General features: G+C 45.8%; 1 protein-coding gene across 1 annotated transcript in view; it reads right to left on the reverse strand.

The window, feature by feature from the left end:
- The window catches only part of LOC146049357 (prolactin-releasing peptide receptor-like), a 67,229-nt gene extending 46,585 nt beyond the window's left edge, over positions 1 to 20,644 (reverse strand). The window contains exon 1 of the mRNA XM_083165853.1: positions 20,258 to 20,644. The gene's annotated coding sequence lies outside the window, so the exon portion shown is untranslated. The remainder of the gene's footprint in view (positions 1 to 20,257) is intronic.
- Between the last annotated feature and the right edge of the window lie 1,706 nt (positions 20,645 to 22,350).

Raw genomic sequence — 22,350 nt, forward strand, 5'->3', positions numbered from 1 at the left:
ATTAAACCAGCGGATAAGGGGGGGGGAATCGTCATTTTAGAAAGAGAATGGTACATAAAAGAAGTTTTAAACCAAATAGGGGATACTAATACCTATCAAAAAATCCGCATGGACCCCACAGAGAGGATACATAAAGACCTCTCTATTTTACTTACCAAATATAAGGAAAAAGGTATTTTAAAGGAAACCGAGGTCAAGTTTTTATTAAATGAAGAACCCACCATTCCGGTAATATACCTTCTCCCCAAGATTCACAAAAGTCTCACACATCCCCCGGGGAGACCAATTGTCTCGGGGACAAACTCCATTACGTCGAACTTATCGGAATTTATTGACTTTTATCTCCAGCCCCTTGTTTTAACTAATCGATCCCATCTAAAAGACACTAAAGATCTTCTTAACATTTTAACTACAATTCCATATGAAGAAGAGATGTGGATCGTTACAGCGGATGTAAAATCCCTGTACACTATCATTGATCATCGCATTGGTATACAGTCAGTAAAAGACTATCTCAGAAACAGCACTTTGGAAACTGACTTGCAAGAATTTTTAACTGAAGGGGTGGATTTTATTCTTCAGAATAACTATTTTACTTTTGAATCAAGCTTTTACATTCAAAAGGTGGGTACCGCCATGGGCACCAGGTTCGCCCCCAGCTATGCCAACATCTTCATGGGTAAGTGGGAGCAGACCCATGTTTGGTGTTGGTCGGGGCTCGGGGCGAACCTGGTGTCATGGGTACGTTATATTGACGACATTTTATTTTTCTGGAGGGGCACTGAGGAGGTTCTTAATAATTTTTGTACGTTTTTAAATAATAACGAGTGCAATATTGAACTGACCTTTAATAAAAGCCAGACATCGGTGGACTTTCTCGACATAACTATTGAGAAAGGGGAAGACAAATGGGATACCAAAACATTCTCAAAACCCACAGATACCCATTCCTACATCCACAAGTCCAGTTGTCACCACCAAAACTGGCTTGATGCCATCCCGGGGGGACAACTCAAGCGTCTGAGACGAAACTGTACAAAAAAGGAAACGTTTAAAGAACAGGCCGATGCAATGGCAGGAAAATTTATTTCAAGTGGGTATAACCCCTCCAAAATCAACTCAATAGTCTCGGAGGTTGAGTCAATAGAGAGGGACGAATTATTAGGGACCAAGGCCCATGAAGATACTCAACAAAAAAAAGACTTCAAAATGTCCTTCATCACCGGCTATAACGCTCAATACAAAATCGTTGAACACTCTTTTAGAAAAAATTGGGACATTTTAAAACATGACCCCATTTTGGGCGAATATCTACCTCCTCGTCCCAGTTTTATTTACAGACGTGCTCCAAGCATAAAAAATAAAGTGGTCAGTAGTTCCCTCCCTATGGTGAAACGTCCAGGGAGAATACTTACCAAGGGCTTCCACAGGTGTGGTATGTGCAAAGCATGTAGAGAGGTCAATAGCAATGGCACCAGCAAAATCTCTGATGTAACCATTAACGGAATCAAATGCACTTTAAATGATTTTATCACGTGTAACACTAGGAATATAGTGTATGGAATTGAGTGTTCTTGCCACAAATTTTATATTGGACGCACTTCCCGCCCTTTTAAAATCAGACTTAGTGAACACCTCAACAATATCAAAAAAGGGCTAGAAACTCATTCCCTCTCCCAGCATTTTAAAATCGTACACAAATCCTCCACCACCGGTATCCTGAGATTTTTTGGTATAAAAATTGCCCAGACTGGCCCCAGAAACAAAAACATAGGGACGTGTCTTGCTAGAGAGGAGATGAGACAAATATATAAATTTGACACTCTTAAACCCAAAGGTCTGAACGCAGATTTTGAAGTCAAATGGTTTTTATAAAAATGTGATCTTAATTTGTATCCCCTTATTATCTATTTACCATTCTTTTATCCAATTTTTAATTGATCCAACTTTTAACTGATCTTATATATATTTATTGTGTCCACATGTTGAAAAGGACTTTATATACATTGTGTGTTTATTTTATTCTAATTTATATCATTTCCACCGTTGTAGTGATATACATAAGGGCCATGATCCTATTGTGAACATAAATGGACTGACCCGCCTGATGCTTGAAGTGAAATGAACCATATATAGTATGGAAGCATCACACACAACCCGTTGTCAGAGTTACCATGGAGATGTAAACAAACTCTTGATGATATACGTGGGATCTGCCAATTGGTCGATATGGTCTGACACACTCGTTTCCGGAAGTGGGGCATACCCGTGTCATACTGAATAGCGGAAGTCACTGCCCGATTCCGGAAGTGGGGCATACGTGGATGTACACGGAGCCGCGACCGGAAGTGGGGCATACTAACGCCTAACTGGAAACCGGAAGTTACTGTCCGATTCCGGAAGTGGGGCGCGTGTGTACATACACGTGGCCGCGACCGGAAGTCGCCGGCCGTTACCGGAAGTCTGCACAAGGAGGAATGGCAGCTTCCGCTGATTGGACATTTGGGAACTGTTTCCACTATAAAAAGGGTGGAATTATGGATGCAGCTACACTCCTTGAAAAAGGACACATTGGTGTCCGAAACGCGTCGGAGCAGCTGCACTTTCTGGACTGGTTGTTTTGGAGAAGGAGTCATCTCTTGCCTGGACTGACGCAGTGACCACCCGGGTTTACATCTGTCACCTGCTTATGCCCATTAAGAGAACTTTTTGCCAGGTTCTCCACCATCTCTGGTAAAAACTCCACTGCTTCTCCTTTACTCCTGGATTTTGTTTTATATCATTGATTTGTATGTTTGATGTGCTTAAATAAAATAAGTGGTATTGCACTATATACTTCTCCCTTCCTCCTATGTGATACATCGCCTATGGGATTGGACGGGTGAGAATTGGAGTGCGATACAGGATCCTTTGATCACCATTCTCTGGTATATTCTAATTCGGAGAAGAGGATCGCCACTTCATCCTAAGGGAGGTGTGGTAGATACAATCTAGAGAGCGCTGGTAGTGAAGTCTGTTTCCATCTGTACCCTCGTGGTACTCACCTCTATTGTTCTACATCGACCGTCATCTGGGAAGGCGGTTCCTGGAGACCGGACTTTATAACCAGCAGCCCATTTCATTGTTTTTGCGCAGTACCATTTTGCTTCAGTTGTCTGTCTACACCCCACTGAGACTTGTGTGTGTTTGTGTTGTGACAGAGGTGTGTGTTTGTGTAAAGTGACAGCGGTGTGTATGGTTTCTGTGTGTTTGTGTAAAATAAGTATATTTTTAAATAAAGTACTAGCGTCTGAGTTCAGTGGCTGTGCGGGGTGATGGCCGAACTCTGAGGTTTTATTTAAAAGGTCAATCAATGCATGGATTTGCCTTGTAAATGTCTGCCTTTTTAATAGAACCTCGGAGTTCAGCCAGCACCCCGCACAGCCAATAAACTCAGAGGCCAGTACATTGGGCCAATATACTTAATTTAAAAAACACACAGAAACAGTGCACACCTCTGTCACTTAACACAAACACACACCTGTCACTTTACACAAATACATACAGATACACACCTCTGTCACCACACAAACACACATGTCTGTCTCATAACACAAACACAAATAAACCTACAGTATGCCACTTAAAAAAAAAAAAACACAGCCCCCACCCTCCTAACACAAATAAACCTACAGTATGCCACTTTAGAAAAAAAACACAGCCCCCACCCTTCATACGCAAACACAAATTACCGTTTAGCGGCAGCCCAGGAACCGCTTATGGATACCCAGGCAGGCAGCAGACTGCACGGCAGCTGAGACGGCAGCGTCCCGTCCTGGGACAGGCACCCAGGCACAGGACCGAGCGCCGGGCAGTGAGTCCCTGGACGGACAGTAATGGAGAGCAGAGCGGGTGCCGGTGCTGGCTGGTGGCCAGATAACAGCGGGAGCTGGCAGCTCGGCTCAGCCCAGCTCCGCCCCCCACACCCGGCAATACAAGGCAGCAGACTGCACAGCAGCTGTGACGGCAGCGTCCCGTCCTGGGACAGGCACCCAGGCACAGGACCGAGCGCCGGGCAGTGAGTCCCCGGACGGACGGTAATGGGGAGCAGAGCGGGTGCCGGTGCCAGATAACAGCGGGAGCTGGCAGCTCGGCTCAGCCCAGTTCCGCCCCCCCACACCCGGCAATAGAAGGCAGCAGACGAGCTGTGCAGCGGTTGCACGGCTCGTCCACCTTTAAAAACACTGCTATAAGCGGCACCTCACCTATAGGAGCCATGGTCAGGGGCTGGCTGGCAACTTTCAGCCTGGGGGGCAACACAAGCAAGTGGCCTAACACCACCGCCGCCGTTCTGCCTTCCGCCCTCGTATGCAGCAACGATTAAACAGCAGCTGGTGCTGCACTTACAGTATTTATAGATGGGGTGCTGTTACGTATGGTATACATCCATATATACTGTAGGGTACTGTATATACTAATATATATGGCGCATTGCACAGACCACCAGGCAGCTGCCATAGCACATTGCAAGGATGCCCAAATAGCAGGTGAATTGCCCTAGCCTTAAGTCTGCTGCAGTGCCACTTTTTACCTATTGAATTCATATCTGCTTAATGTTATATACAGGATAATCCAATAAACAGGCACTCTGATCTCCAGGAACAAAAGCAGTGCACAGCTCATGCAAGTATGTATCCAATAGGTAAAGAGCAGCATTTCAGCACTTCTAGAGAAAGTATAAAGCGCTGTACATACTGACCAATAAAATGACCAATATTGCTCATTTTAGCCATTAGCACATCTGGCTTTGTGTGCAGCATACACACTGGGTGATAAAATGAGTATTATCACCCAGTGTGTATGCTGTACACGAAGGCAGATGTGCGCACCTGTGGGTTGGTAATGACCCCTCTGTCGTCTGCACAGATGAAGGAGTGGATCGTTAAAGAGGGCCATGCTGCATGGCCCCCACTCCCTCCACAACCATTGCTCGTCAGCATTGGCAAATATGTATGCACTGCGTCCCTGTCGCAGCTGATATTGGTGTGTGTGCACACCTTTAGGCACAGCGCAGATGGTCAGTCAATGCTTCTGACCACATACTGTACATGGATGGGACTCCAGGACACTCACATCATTGCCTATATACAGTATGTTACAGTTTGGAAGAAAGGCATTGTAACAATTTTTAACAGTTGTTACACTCTAAGTGCTGGACATTACATTATATATTTAATGTGTTTAATTACCGGTATATAGCTTTGTATATAAAATGTTGATGCTACCTCTTTGCCAACGTCGGTCATCTGGACAGTGGACATAGGACGGCTATGAGGAGGAGGCTGCCGATGTCATCAAGGAATGGGATTCTGGCTCCGCTCTTTACAGGGACATAAGACCTTCTGACATGATCCGGGAGGCTGTCAAATCTCACACTCAGGCTCTGACAAGCCCTCTACCCAGGAGCTGGAGCGGTAGCAGAAGCTTGTATCGATGTCCCTGCATCCCTGCTATAGCATGGCTAGCCCACAACTGATAAACTTCCGCCACCCCCTTACGGACAGAACTAAGGGGCTATGCACGGCAGCACAGGGTTCCAATAAGAATAATGACACCGCCGATCTGCCTGATCAGTGGCGCAGATTTTCCATGTAATACAACCTGAGCGGCAGGGTAACATCCTCTGTATGTTTTCCGGCCGCTAGACACATACCACCAGCCCAAGGACACTGAAATCTTAGTGGCCCAGGAGGCATATGCTACCCTGCCCCCCCCCCGGCCCAGCCCGCCACTGGCCATGGTTCAGGGACGCGCTTTCTGCCTTTATGAAAGCTGCCCCTGTCACTGAGACAGCGCCACTGTGTCCAATCACTTCTGCCTCAGTGACAGGGGTGTGCTTTCATATAGGCAGAATGCACGTCCCTGTCACCGAGGCACTGCTATAGGTGCCGCCTATGCATCTTTTTTAAACGAGCTTTTAACTGAGCTCGGTTCTCAGCCCTGCCCACTGCCCGCCCCTGTGTTTGTTACTTTAATATGTACAGCGGGAGGCACCGCTCTTGGTGCCTCCTAAGCTAATATTTTTTTTTTTTTAAACAGTAAAAATGATTGTAATAATACAAAGCATATACTTATGACACATAATATGTGTCATAAGTATTTTCTTTGTATTGTATTATTATATTAAACATTAATGACAGGGGAGGCTCTGCCTCCCCTGCCTCCCCTGACTGCACGTCCCTGCGGTGTACAGGGGATCCAAGTCCCTGTCAACATCGGTAGTAGGGAACAAAACGATGTTTATACCATCGGTATTGTGCCAATGATGACAAAAATGATCATTAAACCATACATAACATCTCAATGACAATTTCATAAATACAAAACAAGAAAAAAAGAAAAAAAAGAAAGAACAGCCCAGAGACACCCACTCTAGCTTCAAAAATCAAAAAAATCTAAAAGGAAACAAGGCAAAAATTTATCATAAAACTTAAAAAAAACACACACAGATCTTGGAAGACCACAAGGTTACTTAGGTTATCTCAAAAAAATTGAGAGTGGATTATATTCGTTGAGTCCTCGAGGGGATATCGTATCTAGGTTGAAAATCCAACGAGCTTCTCTCTTCTTGAGCATCAAATATCGATCACCTCCCCTGGTGGGTTTAGGAAAAAAATCGATGATCATACAACGAAGACTTGCCACACTGTGTCCCATGTTAGCGAAATGTTTAGCAACTGGTTTGTCAGAAAATTTGAACTCTAGGGCTGCTCGAATCGAAGTGCGATGATTCGCCATTCTCTCGCAAAAGTCTCTCTTCGTTAGACCAACATAATAAAGTCCGCATGGACAGATGAGAATGTATATTACATGGTCCATGCGGCAATGTAAGCGATATCTGATGCTAATCTTTCGTCCACTGTGTGGGTGGGTGAAGGTGGGACCGATGCTGAGTGATCTGCATGTAGTGCAGTCACTACACTTGTAACACCCTTTCTTGGATAATGATGTTAGCCAGGTGTCTGATTTGTTACTAGGCTGTACTAGCGGCCGCATTAGTAGGTCCTTAAGATTTCTTCCACGCCGGTACGCACACATTGGTGGCACTGGGCTTATACCGGAGAAGGCTTAATCTGTAGAAATAATAGGCCAATGTTTAGCCAATTTATTTTTTCTGTGATGTGCCCTGGTATCAAATGTATTGGCATAGATTAGCCTGGGACGTGCGTCAGCTGCTGGCAGTGGAGTGCTGTTGTAGAATCTTTGTTTGGCTTTCAACAGGCACCGAGAGAGTGTCATCTCTGGGTACCCCCATTCGACAAACCTAGAGTGCATTTCCTTGAGTTGATCTTCAGTGGTGCTGAGGGAGGAATTGTTCCTCAGAACACGTAAAAACTGGGAAACAGGGAGATTCTCCTTTAGATGGGGCGGGTTAAAGCTTGTTGCATGTAACAAAGAGTTCCTGTCGGTATCCTTGCGATAAAATCTTGAACCTAAACCATGTGCTTCACGGAATAGGGTTACATCCAAAAAATTAATTTCAACACAACTAAAAGAAAAAGTGAAGCGAATGGGTGTCTCTAGGCTGTTTAAAGAAAAAAGCATGTCCTTCAGGTCCCCATCGGTACCTAACCATATCAAAAAGACATTGTCTATATAACGACGGTAGTAAAAGATCTTAGATGCGTAATTGGGAAAAATATGTTCATGTTCATATCTGGCCATGTACAAATTGGCATAGGCTGCGGCCAAATTAGACCCCAAAACCGTGCCTGTTGATTGTAAAAAGAATTCATCTTTGTACAAAAAATTATTTTGGGTCAGGACCAGTGAAGTCAGTTCAACCAGGAACTCAGTGGGTGTGCCAGAGCAATTGGGATCACTTAGTGTCTGTCTCACAACCTCCAACCCCTCGACATGTGGAATTACGGTATATAGCGAAGCTACATCCATTGTGGCTAAAATCGCATGTGCTGGAATCGGTGGGAGGGTTTTGAGGCTGTCCAACAGATCACCAGTGTCTCTCAGGTAGCTTGGAGTAAGTAGCACATAAGGCTGTAAATGGTGATCCACATACTGTGCAAGAGGTTGCAGGACAGATCCCCTGGCCGAAATAATAGGTCGGCCAGGAGGATCCGTCATGCTCTTGTGGATTTTCGGTGGATTATATATATATTTTGTGACATACATTACCTATCAGAGGAAGTATCAGTTAAGATGATTTGGAACACCTCTTGTGAAAAATAGCAGTCGCAGTAAATAAATGGCTGTTGCGGATAGGTGTCCACATTTTGTCTGCCTGGCAATTATCAGTTCAGTCAGTGCAGGTCCCGTTATCAGCTATGCCATTCAAGCTGTCAGGCCTCGGTCTCACTGTGCTATTAGGAACAGAACTTGGTGCTAACCATTCATTATTGTGGAGAGTAGATGGAATGGGGTGATAGCTGGGGGTCTCTTGACCTGGCCAGGAGATAGGGTGTTGGGGAGGAGGAGGTGGTTGGGCAGACAAAGAGAATGGGGGTAGGATCTGCAATGATCCCTCTCCTCATCCTCCCTACCTGGCATAGCCAAAAAGAATAAGAGAGGGATCTGCAGAATTCGCACTCCTTAGTTTCCCCTGCCTGACACAGCAAACAGGAGAATGGAGGGGGCATTTGCAAAGATCATGCTCCCATCTGAAGAATGGATAAAAGTCTGAAGATGGTGTAAAGCTGGCCATACATCTACAGATCGATTGTCCTACCTGGGTGGAAGGAAAAAAACCTGGTAATGGATGAGAGCAAATGACAGTTGACCATTTGCTTGGAAATGCTGGAAAACTTCCAAACTGTCATTCAGATAACACCAGGTTTTTGTTCCAACCAGCCCAATCTGACAATCGATCTGTAGATCCAGCTTAAATTTTGGCCAGCTTAAATTTTGTGAATTTATCTAACAATTGAATATTTGTGAATCTGACCTAAATTTTCGATTAGAGGTATGGGAAATATGATCAGCAGGTGAATGAGATATTCCTTTTAGGATATGGAGCGACCAGCGACCATCCAATGATTTCTCCTCCATTCAACCATATGCAAGGGTATGTGTTCGCGTACACTTTTTCTTGCACGGTAGCAGAGGGTGGGCAGGCAATGATCAGTGTTCACCTGTTCGCTAGGCTGTGAACAGGTCTGAATCAGACCCCATGTTTTTAGATGTTTGAAGCACAATATTTATTTTAGCTTGACCGCTATGCCATCTTCAGGCAGAATGCACAGATAAGGAGAGGGATCTTTAGAGATCTATCTGTTGTTTGTCTGCTGCTACTTTTGTGTAAAAAACACACCAGATTATCGTACAGATGTGGGCATAGTGGGTGGAAGAGGAATGGCCAGGAAGCGAGGTTAAATCTTCAGGAACCAAAAGTCACAGTTAGAAAAATCGAATGTGCAGAAAACAGCATTCGATCGCATACAATTCAATAAATATTATGCGCAGAACAATACATCATGAGGTGCGAGATTCAAGCGGTGTGACCCCCCATTGCGTTGAATGGTACACAAAATGTGAATACAATAATTAGATTTATCAAAAGGATGTGGTCGAAATCGAAGGATTGCATGCGATAGTTATGGGCAGCATTACTGTGCACATGAGAAGACTTCACAAATGCAAAATACTGATACAACAATCATTAGCGTCTCTTTGTTGGGACAGTGGTTTTCTGAAAGTCATACCCAGCTATGCAACATTAATAGATGGCTGTTATAACATTTCTCTTCAGGTCCTGATAAGCAGTGGTACAGTAATTGACAAAGATATTCAGGCCTAATTGCTGGTGATTGATACATTTGCCGAAGGACATTTTAATAGAGGAGACCCCTGTGCAGCCTCCTCTGGCTAGGCTCCCTCCTCTCTGCCGGCAGCAGCGCAGTGCGCAGTAGGGTCTGAGCACTAGAGCGATCAGCACATGTGCAGCCTCCTCTGGCCAGGCTCCCTCCTTTCTGCCAGGAGCAGCGCAGTGCGCAGTAGGGTCTGAGCACTAGAGCAATAAGCACATGTGCAGCCTCCTCTGGCAAGGCTCCCTCCTCTCTGCTGCGAGCAGCGCAGTGCGCAGTAGGGTCTGAGCACTAGCAGTGGCGTAAGTTCGTCCCAGGCGCCCAGAGGCAAAATTAATGATGGTGCCCCCCCCCCCCCCCCAAAAAAATATATATATACATATGGAGAAACAGAGGGAGTGACTGCAGGGACAGGAATAGTGACAGTAAGGACGGACAGAGAGTGACAGCGGGACATAGGGATTTACAGCAGGGACAAAGAGATAGGGAGAGTGACAGCAGTGAAAGAGACAGGAAGAGTGACAGTAGGGTCCCAGTGATGGTTCTGAACATTAAAAATCACAAGCAACTACTGTATATTAATAAATTATAAACATTAAACCACTGGGTGGTAGGGGCACAGATAAGAGCAATGCACTATAGCATGCATATCAAGTTTTAACCCCATATTTTGAGGGGAGTCAGGGACATTAAACTATAAGCTGCATTCCACTAACCTACTTGATGGGTGCGTGGTGGAGATTCAGCGGCGAAAGGGAGGAGAGGTCCGGCAAGGATTCCACTGCAGCAGGGAAGAGCCAGCTGCAAAACATGTGGCCCCTCATCAGGGATCCGGCATCACAGGGGAGAGACGACAGCTGGCAGGGAACCGGGGGTAGCAGGGGAGAGCTGGGCGCACCACATGTGGACGCCCAGCAAGGATCTGGCAGCAGGGGGGAAGAGCCGACAGTATGCAGGGACCCGGTGGTAGCAGGGGAAAGCCGGGCGCACCACATGTGGACGCCCGGCAGGGATCCAGCAGCAGGGGGGAGAGCCGACAACTAGCAGGCACCTGGCGGCAGTAGGGGAGATCCGGGCACACCACCTGTGGATGCCCGGTGGTGTGAGCCGACAGCGGACAGGAACCCGGCGGTAGCAGGGGAGAATCTGGCAGCTAAGCCAACTCCCGGCTCCTCGTCACCGGCTCTCACTTGCTTATGCCGCAAACGGATGTCAGGTGACTTCCGCAGAGCAGTGAGTAGCAAATAAGGTGACAGGGAGCAGTGGTGAGGGAGGGCGCTGCGCCACTGCACATACCGTAATAAGGATACCGGGGGGGCCCGCTGCTGCTGCATAACATTAGGCAATACTCCTGGGAGGCAATGGAGCCAGTGCCCCCTGTAAATGCTGGCGCCCGGCGGCAGATGACTCCATTGCCTCCGGGAGTTCCGCCACTGAGCACTAGAGCAATCAGCACATGCGCAGCCACCTCTGGCTAAGCTCCCTCCTTTCTGCCAGGAGCAGCGCAGTGTGCAGTAGGGTCTGAGCTCTAGAGCGATCAGCACATGTGCAGCCTCCTCTGGCCAGGCTCCCTCCTCTCTGCCAGGAGCAGTGCAGTGTGCAGTAGGGTCTGAGCACTAGAGCAATCAGCACATGTGCAGCCTCCTCTGGCCAGGCTCCCCCTTTGCCGGGAGCAGCACAGTGTGCAGTAGGGTCTGAGCACTAGAGCGATCAGCACATGTGCAGCCTCCTCTGGCCAGGCTTTCTCCTCTCTGCCGGGAGCAGCGCAGTGTGCAGTAGCATCTGAGCACTAGAGCAATCAGCACATGTGCAGCCTCCTCTGGCCAGGCTCCCTCCTCTCTGCTGGCAGCAGTGCAGTGTGCAGTAGCATCTGAGCACTAGAGCGATCAGCACATGTGCAGCCTCCTCTGGCCAGGCTCCCTCCTCTCTGCCGGCAGCAGTGCAGTGTGCAGTAGCGTCTGAGCACTAGATCAATCAGCACATGTGCAGACTCCTCTGGCCAGGCTCCCTCCTCTCTGCTGGCAGCAGTGCAGTGTGCAGTAGCGTCTGAGCACTAGAGCAATCAGCACATGTGCAGCCACCTCTGGCCAGGCTCCCTCCTCTCTACCGGCAGCAGCACAGTGTGCAGTAGCGTCTGAGCACTAGATCAATCAGCACATGTGCAGCCACCTCTGGCCAGGCTCCCTCCTCTCTGTCGGGAGCATCGCAGTGCACAGTAGGGTCTGAGCACTAGAGCAATCAGCACATGTGCAGCCTCCTCTGGCCAGGCTCCCTCCTCTCTACCGGCAGCAGCACAGTGTGCAGTAGCGTCTGAGCACTAGATCAATCAGCACATGTGCAGCCACCTCTGGCCAGGCTCCCTCCTCTCTGTCGGGAGCATCGCAGTGCACAGTAGGGTCTGAGCACTAGAGCGATCAGCACATGTGCAGCCACCTCTGGCCAGGCTCCCTCCTCTCTGTCGGGAGCAGCGCATTGTGCAGTAGCGTCTGAGCTCTAGAGCAATCAGCACATGCGCGGATCTCCGGAAAGATGGTGCGGCAGACATTTTTCTGTCACTTTTCTCATTGCTGCCAGTGTTGGTTTGTTCTTTTTATCTCATGTTTACATTCTTAGAACTTTTGATTTTCTAATGTTGCAGAATTTTGGAAAGAAATGATTACTTCTCACTGGCCTATTTGGGAACAAGTAGTAGAAATGGGGCAGATCTGTTACCCAAAGGGGGACCTGGGCTTCCTTGCCAATAAATGGTGGCGGTACCTATTAATTTTCTCAGGATATAATTGAGGAACACTGAAGGTAAATGATTTGGTTGTGCCAAGACTAATAATTCTCCATAGAAGAGTAACAAAAGGATCTCCCCATGAGGAACCTCCCTCAGACTGTAAATGAATGAGATGATCCTTTAGAACAGCTAGAGAGAATACAGATATTCTTTACAAGTTTTCTTTTACTCCTATTTTCCTCTGGATATTCACAGGAGATAAATTCTTTAAAGTGAATAAAAGCCGCAAACTCTAAATCTCCCATACTGTATGTCATAAGATATCCTAGAAAGTTGTGACACAGGGCATGCCATTTCTATTGTTATATCACAGGGGAAGTCCAATTAGTACTGGCTACCCTTTGCAGGTGATGGAAGGCCACAGTTGCTTCATATATAATGACAATGATGACTAACAGGAGCACTATCTAGCTGCTTCCCTCCTCAATCACTGTATAGCAAGATCATATCAATTCTATTCACATTGGGTAACAAACATTTGCATTTGGACTACTACTGAAAAGACGATCATCGTACATTTAACTGAAGTTTATTAAATGTAATTTTTTTTTTGAGACCGAATAATTCGTATTTTACATTACAATTTGTACTTAACATTGGCGTAACTTCATATATTGCGCCCCCCCCCCCCCCCCCCCCGCCAAAGGGTTCTGGTGCCCCCCATCCCACCCACCCGCCAGCCTGCCTGCCAGCCAGCCACAAATATACTTACATACCAGGACGGAGTCCGCCTGTCAGCGATGCGGGCAGCGGGTGGGAGCTGGGATGCCTGTCAGTGCTGCGGTGGTCCCGGCTCCCGTCCTGGCTTCATTCTGATATGAAGAACGGACCATCACAAAATGTCCGCCCCCATACAGCAGACAGTTTCAGAGAACTGTCTGCTATATGGGGGCGGACATTTTATGATGGTCCGTCTCCATAGGCTCAGAATGAAGCCAGGACGGGAGCCGGGACCACCGCAGCGCTGACAGGTAAAGCTGCGGGGGCATTACAATAGCACCGCAGCCACCCGGCGCCCGCACTTACACTGCGCCTCCCCACGACCGCGGGGGCTGTGGTGCTATTGTTTCGCCACTGGTACTTAAATACATTTTGTATGGGAAATATTTTTACATTTATGGGGCTATGAAATCAATGGTAATTTTTTTCATAGACTATGAGAAAAAAAGAGATCAGGGGCTAAATGTAATAGGGTGTAAGACCCAAAAAGTGAGAGATTTGGGGAGAGTTTTCCCATTTGTTTTTTAAAGCAGCAATCATTTACACTGAATAACCAGGTGGATTTTACCATGTAAATGATTGCCGGTTAAAAAAAAAAGGGAAAATCTCCCCCAAACTCCCACTTTCTGATTCTTACACCCTATTACATTTGGCCCCAGATGTTGACCCGTAGATCCCTTATTAGACTATAATTGGACTACAGTATTTCTTTTAGCAATCTAAATAATTGTTTCAACACTGGGATATGGGAAAAACATACCTCAGTAAATCTCTCATTATCCAGAGAGGGTACTTGTGTATTATCTGGGCGCCCGATTTTATCATTGCATGCCACTACTTTCATTGTAAAGACCAGATTTTTTATTGTATAGTCACCCATGGGTGATTTCATACCCCCACTATCCAACTACGCATGGAGTTGATTTTATATAGTGTGGCGAGCACAACAATGAAAAATCGCATGAATTGTATGCCACTATATTGCATGCAATGCGATGCGATGTGATTAAAAAATCGGGCGCCCATATATTACACAAGTACCACAGAGAGTTATTGGTATCACACATTTACATAGTTATAATATGGGATTATGTAACAAAAGCATCTATAAAAATGGGCTATATACAGTATATGTAGACATTATGCAAAAACATTTTATTATTAACAGCACTTAATCTATTTGTATCTATAATCACAGCATTAGTGCATGATACTTCCATATGGAATTGGACTGAAATTTGTAAATCGTACATAAATGCTATTCAAGAGACTGAGATTTACCTTCAGCTAAATAGCACATACATCCTTGCATTGGCTTTACTGAGTGCAACCCTAAAATGTCAGCAATTGGTGATCCTATTTGTTATTAGACTCATTTGTATGGTTTCCCTTATCATCTGTCACAAAATCCAGAGACCTCAGACCCTGTTCCTTAACATGCCGGAGGCTGTCTGGTTCGTCCCGTGTAAAGCCGGGCAGGGTGTTTGCTTTCAGCTGGAATTTTCTGCTTCTGTTTCTGCATCTGGATCCCTGTCTTCCTGGTTGTTTCTGCTTGAGTTGAGGAAAGCTCTGGTGTCTTACTTGGAGAATCTCCCAATGGCACCTTTGAATGGGCACCAACGTGTTTGTTTGGGTAACCTGACCCAACATCTGCCAGTAGAGAATTGACTCCAGTGTCTCTGTCCAGTCAACCTCAGGGACTCCTATTACCCCTTCAGTGGTAATCCCGACAATTTTCCGGGTAATGCCTTAAGTGCCCAGACTTGCAAGTAAATTCTCGTCATTGCCGCTGGTTAGAGCCAGGCAGCTCCGCTGAGCTGATGTCTGAACTTAGGTTCAGTGCTGCCCGGCTGCTCGGTGGCACGTCCCCTTCCACCCCCCATCCCCGGCTGTGTGGCAGCTTCACGTAACGTAACTTAACACATTACAGTACAATCAGTACTTCTGACTGACTACGCTGGATCTGACAGGGAGGCTTAAGCAGCTGCGGGAACACTACGCTACTTCTGACTGACTACGCTAACAATGCTGGCCGCAGGAACACTACGCTACGCTACTTCTGACTGACTACGCTACTTCTGACTGACTAAACTAACTACGCTGGCCGCAGGAACACTACGCTACGCTACTTCTGACTGACTACGCTACTTCTGACTGACTAAACTAACTACGCTGGCCGCAGGAACACTACGCTACGCTACTTCTGACTGACTACGCTAACAATGCTGGCCGCAGGAACACTACGCTACGCTACTTCTGACTGACTACTCTACTTCTGACTGACTACACTAACTACGCTGGCCGCAGGAACACTACGCTACGCTACTTCTGACTGACTATGCTACTTCTGACTGACTACACTAACTACGCTGGCCGTGGGAACACTACACTGATTCTGAAGGACGCTACGCTGACGGTGTAACTGCTGCCGTGAAACCACAAAAGTACCCCCAAAAATCTTATTGCTAATTTTAATATTGAATTACATTATGCTGCAGTAATAGTTCTATATGATTTGACAATTTGCAGACTAGCAGGACAAGTACAGTACCTCTGTCCTAAGATTAATCATTGAAATGTGGTTATCTACTGCAAGGATAACATTTCTGTATTAATAAAGGTACAATGTGCAAAAAATAATTGAAAAATTATCTGGTTTTTTTTTGGCCAAGTAATTTAGAGTTATTCATTTTGTAATAAAACCATAGTTTCCCATAATAATACGGTGATTTGCTAATTGTCGTAAAGTCTATAGTCAAATGGTCAAGTAGGGTTAGGTACTGTGTATCTAGAATAGGTGCAGGGTGTGTTGAGTATGAGCTCCTGGGTCCAGGGAGGCCCACACCGCATACCCATGTTCTGCAATTTCTAAATCTCCAGAATCCTGTATTGGCAGCAGCAGAGAAGCACAAATCACTGAGATAATGTTGCAGAGGCCGTTGGCCACATGTGCAGTAAAGTCTATACAGTCTGCCATTTTCCCAGAGACTTGCACATGGACAGTATACTCTGCATCGCCAACTACACAAGAAGGGACCCCGACATAGACTGTTCATGGGCCCCCTCCTCTCTTCATACAACCAGGAGATTAGAATGTAACGTCATTATAAAAAAAAATCTATTTTCTTTATTTTATGATTCTCCTAATCCTATTTGGTTGTTGGAGGATATATCGAATAAACGTCATTTTGGATCAGATCAAGAAAAAAAGTGGTTTTGCAAAACACATTAAATTAACCTACAGTAACTGCAAAATGTTTTTGGAATTGGGAAACAGATTACATCTTGAGCCACCATACCAAAAATATCAGCAACAGACCACCAGCGATGTTTAATCAACATTCTAATCATGTCCATGTTTCATCAGTGTCAACATAATAAATGTCAATTTGGTGAATTACAGTATGACCATGTCAACATTCTCATGTCCAGGGCCGTCCCGAGCCTCGGTTTTTTTGGTAAGCAAACATAGATTTTAGCGCCCCTCACTGTGGCTATTGTGGGTGGAATTTCAACTGATACAAAAAAAAAGTGATGGCATAACCACATAATAGTACAAATTCAAATTATGCCAAAAGTAGTGCCCCTTAGACACACTGCACCAGCTACAGCACTTTAGACACACTGTGCCAGCTAGCGCCCCTCAAACACACTGTGCCAGCTAGCGTGCCTTAGACAGACTGTGCTGCTAGAGCCCCTTAATGCCCATTACACATTGTGCCACAAACCATGATGCACATTACATATTATACAACTTATTATGCAACTTACCTACATGCTCATTGCTAGGGGTTTCTTGCTCAATACCAGGCACTTCATGCTCAATGACAGGAGTGTTATGCTCATTACCAGTGGTAATAGGGGTTTCATGCTCGTTGGCAAGAGAGATTACATTACAGTTCAATTACCTTTTCCCGCAGATCCTTTGACAATTCTTTTGCTTTCCGCATGACTCAGAGACACGTCAGTGCAGCACTGGATGAAAGATGCCAGGGTCTATCAGGAGACCAGAAACTCACTGACCTTGTAAGCAAAGCAAACAGATCACAGGTGAGGATGGTTACCTTCAGTAGCCATTCGAACCCGTTTGTGTCAACTTGTGTGCATGTTATGAGGCCAAAATATCCAGGGTATGTAAACTTTTGATCAGGGTCATTTGGGTAGTTTCTGTTGTCATTATGATTTAAAAAAAAGAGTAAACACAGTTGTTTGACAATAAATGGCTTCACCCAACCACTGACCATGAGTGAAAGAAACTTTGTGTGTGATCATTCATATTCTCTGACAAATGGGCAGAAAATCACAAATTCTGCTAGGAAATGTAAACGTTTGAGCACAACTGTATAACATATGCAAAGAGATTTAGATTGCAGTGTAATAATAAAGTGATCCAGCATTTGTGAGCTAAATGCCAAAGCAACCAGTATTAACCCTGCATGCGAAAGAGTAAATGCAAAGTAATGTGGGATACACATCTACAGCCCCAATTCACCATTCTGCTGGAGATCCGAGTTGCTGATCAGCGGCATCGATGATAGGGAATCCATCTGGAAATCGGGGGGGGGGGGGGGATTCAACAGTACAATGTCATTGCTGACCAATCCCGAACATTTTTTCCTGCAATTGGCAAATCGGGGAAATCCAACATATTGGCTTATCTCTCTGATCAGTCACTGCCAGAATGGGGAATTGCAGCAATCAGTCACAGATGTACTGTACTAGCCAATTACTTTCAGATTACACAAAAAACCTGGGTAATTGCCAGGTTGCTGCAAGGTTGAGGTGCGGTGTGAAAGCACACCTTATAACCTGGATCGACGGGTTAAACCCAAGTTGCCCCTCTGCACAATGGGCGTCCCGGGTTTAGTGTGAAAGTGCCGAACCCAGGTTGTAGCCATGTTGGACCTGGGATCAACATCCCAGGTCTGACCCGTCATTGTGATCTGGAAGCAGTATTAGTGTAGTACAGATGTAGCAGGCTACATCTTTGCCCGGAACCTGCCAGATCCCTTTTACTGTCGATCGCCGGCGATAGGGACTGGGAAGCGCGTGCGTCTCACGCACATCCCAGTATCACGGCGGCTGGGCAGCGTCTCCCTGCCCATCTTCGCTTCAGGGAGACACTGCCCAGTTCGGGGGGGAGGTCGGGGCGGCAAGGGGCACCGGCAGTGACGGCGGGGAAGGCGGAGGGGACCCCTGGCAGGCTCCGTAGCCATGGGGCGCATGAGCGTCTCGTAAGCTTGCCCCTGGCGGTAGCCGGGTGCTGGCGGGGGCTGGCTACCGCCGGGCGCTGGTGGTATCTGTATATGGGCACACTCTAATGAAAAACATTTTGGAGATGTTTTTTGGTATTTAATATTGCTAAGTTTAATACCAGCACTTTTTTATTGACATTTTAACGGATGCATCCTTGTTTCTAAATCCCATGTCCAAATAAAAAGCCAAAGAGAATCGCACGCACTTCAAAGGCTAGTACTGTAATTATATTTTACTGATGTGCTTGTTGCATGCACTGTGCTCACTGAATGTCATTTGAATCTCCGAGGTGACTATTTAATTTTCAGTGAATACAGCCTCTCCCGGGAATACAATATTATTTCTAGCTATTTAGAGTAAATGCGGTGTGTGTATGAATAATGAGTGTGAATAATGAATGCTATAGATGCTTACACTACTTCCAGAGACTTTAAGAGCCTGATACTTGCACTGCCCTATGAATGGATTCAAGGTGCATTATATATCGCTTGCTATGATTGGTGTATTTCAACGAATAAAAAAAAGAATTTCCATTTTGTATTACGTGTTACAGGTCATTCATTTGTTTTCTCTCAAGACATGGCTAGTTAATCATCTAGATGTACAAACAATTAACAAGACAACCTAAAACAAATTAACACTCTAAGCACTCTAGCCCATTTATATCAATTTATGAGGCTAGCTTAGCAACCTGTAAAATCTATTAAGTTAATGAAAATACATTATCTCTTATACATTGAAAATTGCACAAATGAAACGGTTGTTGTATGTTTTGAAAATTCATTTTTACTCCATGTATTTTTAATTACTTTACTGAATATACTTTTCTGTTTAATTGTTGCTACAGATGGAGCTGGGCTCCCTCTTGCTGGCGAATCGCAAGACTGTCTCCGCTGGCGATCCGCCAGCAGCCCGGCATCCATCTGACTGAGACGCGCGTGCGTCTTACGCGCACGCGCGTCTCAGTTTCCTGGCGGCGAGGCGATGGGAACCCTGTCCATCTCCGCTTCAGGGAGACGGACAGGGTTAGGGGAGGCGGTGGGGGGGGTGCGGGGAGGTGGTGGGGACCCCGGGTGACCGCCGGCAAGCCAGCAGGAACCCGGGGAAAATCGCCGTCGGAAGTGGACGCGCGCGCATCTCGTGTGCGCGCGTCCCCTTTCGCAGAGCATATGGCGGCTGGCGGGGGATGGCGGCTGGCGATTCTGCCGCCATCCCCTGCAAAGACAACGCCGCCTCCATCTGTATCTCTAGCTCATTAAATATTACTCATTCAAGCCTTGATCAGTACGTACATCAAAAGCTACAAATTCCAGATAAACAGACACAGTATGTCCGGTGTGCACATTCTATACAGACCTTCAATACTTAGCTATCTGTAATCAATCATAGATAGATAGATAGATAGAGAGAGAGAGAGAGAGAGAGAGAGAGAGAGATAGAGAGAGAGAGAGAGAGAGAGAGAGAGAGAGAGATAGATAGATAGATAGATAGATAGATAGATAGATAGATAGATAGATAGATACTTTATTTTTATTGCAACATTTTTATATTTAAGCAACTAGTATATAATCTGTTCTTATCATTAATTGTAACAACCTCTTCCAACAGTAAGTTTATATTGTAGAAGAACCGGAGACAGCTACTGAACCTTCGAGATAGAAACAACATAGAAAAGAAAAACACCTGTTGGTGCCATACTTACATAGTAAGCAGAAGCAGTGTTGTGTGATTGTGTCTTCTCTAAGATAAGTTCAGAAAATATAGGTGGTAAATCTGTCACTTGAAACTTGATGCCTGAAAGATGTGGTCACTGTGACAGCATCCACCACAATGCTTCAGATCAGCTCTTCACAGACTTTGAGCAACACAGCTTTGCTTGTAGAGACAGAGATTCCTTCTTTTCTTACAGAACAATCCTTTTGGTGTGAAAGCTGCCTGTCCATTCAGGGCTACATATAGTCTAATTAAACTCCAGTCCTGTGTGCCTGCGATGTATATAATGCTGCAGACATTAGAGGTACAAGATCCTGTACTCAGCCTTCACAGTACTGGAAATGCACACATTAGAAAGGGAGAGAGAGTATTGTCAACTGAGCTGTCCAGAGCTTTGGTGCTGATTGCAGTAGTCTTTGTCCTCATCCATCTCCGCTTTAATCGAACTGCATTTAGTTTTAATTAAACCTTATTTTTTTTAAATTCAAAAAAGTCAACACATATTATTTCTTCTATACTGTGCGATTCAGAATTTGAATGCATAAAAGCTCAGTTAATTCATATACACAAAAATAGATATCCCCTAAATGTTTCCTAATTCTTACTGATCATGTATTTGCAGGGAATATTGTTTTAATACTTAGCAAGCCAAAGGAGTTTTATATTTTGTGATGTCCTTTATTAAGTACATTTTTGGTCATTATTAGAGGAGCTAAAATAATGTGTTTTATTTTAGTTTGCATTGCTAAAGTATGTACAGTAATATGAAGGGACAAACGCTTCTAATGCTACCAGCTTAGAACAGTGTTATTTATAGCAATCCTGCAACAGTGTTGTTGTTCCTGTTGTTGTTAATTGATTCCTGTGTATTATCTAATGTAATTCTCAATTCAAGTAGGTTGATGCAGGTGTGTGTTTTGGGGACTGAATTACTTCTAGCAATTTCCCAGCTTTGAAAAACAAGCTGATATAATCCCTTATAAATATACATATTGTGGTAAAGGGGCAGTGAGCTACAGAGGAAGTCATACAGTCATAGATTTGAGGGATTTATTAACTGCTGCTTGTTTTCACTGTGCCTCTCCCTGCAGTGTGGCAACCAAATGTACTGTGAACAGGGGCATTGCGAGGACAGCTCCAGTGGTGTGTGAGGTCTAGGAGCAGAAGAGGACAGAAGGAGCGCGGCCAACCTTCTCTCCTCACTCATCTGCTGTGCCTGCTTGGGAACAGGATATGGGACACATGGGCCGAGCAACGTGCCAGGAGGGTTCAGAGTCTTTGTCAGCATGCAGAGAGAGAACCTGTGCCCCCCAAAGATGGTCTCCCCCTTGTTGGAGACAGATGCTAGAGGTCCTCCTGCACCTCTAGCGTCCTTCAGAGCACCCAGCACTAACCAATGTTAACATTACCCCCCCCCCGGCAAAGAGAATGTAACACACACAACCCTTTCAATAAGCAAAAAAAAACCCTGTCAGGGCATAACTGTGTGTGCATAATATGTAGCAAGCATTAAGGAGTATGTGGCATAAAGTGTCATGGGCATTACGATGTATAGCACAATGTGTAATGGGCATTTCAGTTTGTGGCATAATCTCCTATATATTTGGCTACATCTGTCACTCAAAGTGGGTGTCTGTGTCTATAACGCTCTGTTCCTGGACTTTCCTCTTAATGTGTGATTGCCTTCATCTGTGCTGAACACCTTTCTGAGAAATTAACCTGTTTAAAACAGGTGATGGCAATCATACATTAAGGGGAAGTCTAGAAACAGAGCATTGTGTCCCTCCTGAAGAGGGTCATGTTGGGAGGTATGTGACAGAGAACCAGCCCAGTGAGCCCACAGACAGTGCCAGACACCCACTGCCTTCCCATGTTGCCCAGCACTGCTACTCCACAGCCACCAGGTGAGCGCCCCCCTCCCGCGATTTGCGGCAAAACCTCCCCCCCCCCGCGCGCCCCTCCCGCAATTCGCGGCAAAAACACCCGCTCCCCCGCGACCCCCCCTACCGCGATTCGCAGCAAAAACACCCCCGCGACCCCCCCTCCCGCGATTCGCTGCAAAAAGAACCCCCCCACGACCCC

The sequence above is a fragment of the Crinia signifera genome, chromosome 12, assembly GCF_055691185.1.
Source record: "Crinia signifera chromosome 12, ASM5569118v1, whole genome shotgun sequence".
NCBI classification, from domain to species: domain Eukaryota; kingdom Metazoa; phylum Chordata; class Amphibia; order Anura; family Myobatrachidae; genus Crinia; species Crinia signifera.